Here is a 1,445-nt window from a genome sequence, read left to right as displayed (position 1 = left end):
TCGTTGTTTGTATTACCCCAATGTGAAATCTGTTTGTTTTTTTTATTAATTTTTTATTTAGAAATTTTACTAAAACAGAAGTGAATGAATACTGTGATCTAATAAAATAAAATTCAGCTATTGTAGATCTCTCAGAGGTCAACTTAGTTCAGTAAATCAGAGCATAATCAGAAGTGGTATATGTTCATGTGGGGATAGATTATCTTCACATAAGCAGTTTAGTGTCCATAATTACAGACAACAGAAGTCAATTAAGGGCCATTTTCACACAACTTAACGTATTCTACAACGAGGCTGGAATTATGCTGGAAGACGTAACACATTAACCCTCGTGGAGCTTTTTCTTATACCTTTGGATCTCCTCTTCTGCGAAATATTCAGGAATACACACAGCAATATACAATATTTTGCCACAATAAGGTTGGTAGAACATGTAGGGTAATTTTTTTTATCGCTTGCTACACATATGATGGGAAATAAATCGCATTTCACTTTCTGACGCTGTTTGTTGGTTGAGTGAAGCATCATCCACCTTTATGTAAAACCTTTTTGCTAATATAAGGTCTTGTAAACATATCTTTTAGATTGAAGAATCTGCTGAAAGGAGTCCGGAAAAAGTGTCATACGTGTATCTCGATTTATTGCATTTTTCCCTCACCTTACCGAGCGCTTATTCGTAATAAAATTGAAGTAAATTCATAATAAAATTGGCATATTCTTAACAAAACCAAGGGCTCTCAAAACGTTGCTTTCTGTTCACAACGAGCAGGTGCTTATGTCTCCAGTCTCCACCCGCCAGTCGTTATGGGCTGAGAGGAGAGAACCATCTCCCCCCCACCTTCACTTTAACTACCTGAACTAAGCAAGGATAAGTTACATATTCATGGGACTATTTTCAGTCCCCTTGTAGACAGGTGAATGAAGAATCTCTTAGAAGATCTCAGCTTAGGTTTCTCCACGATTCTAACTGTTGGAACTCCCAAGATTCGATCAGCGTTGGAATGAGGCACTTCATGCATGATGCATTCTGAAGGCGTACTTCTTTTTTGTATATTAGAATATTCATACAGTTTCTAATATGCGTTTACATGCAGAAACATTTAAAGTCTTATTTTGTGAAAGAGGAAAGAGGAATAGGCTACTTTGCCAAGAATAAAAAAATAAAATAAAATAAAAATAAATAAATAAAAATAAATAAATAAATAATCAGTCAGACCAGTTTTAGGACACATTTTAAAGCGACCTTTATGGCTGGCATTTAAAATCAGGGTCATCTTGAAAGTTACATGTTCTACTAGTATGTAGAACCCATTTTTATTATTATAATTGTTTCCCAACAAAATTGTTCCATTTTCTATTAGCTCATCCCTATCTTTTCGTATGGTGAACTTTGCTCATTTTGATAATACTGACATTAATTTTCATGAGAATTACAATCTATAGTA

This window comes from Penaeus japonicus, unplaced genomic scaffold (genome assembly GCF_977035675.1).
Source record: "Penaeus japonicus unplaced genomic scaffold, GWHDUDI00000001_assembly GWHDUDI00000019, whole genome shotgun sequence".
In the NCBI taxonomy this organism is placed as follows: Eukaryota; Metazoa; Arthropoda; class Malacostraca; order Decapoda; family Penaeidae; genus Penaeus; species Penaeus japonicus.
Note: the sequence above shows the minus strand (reverse complement) of the source record.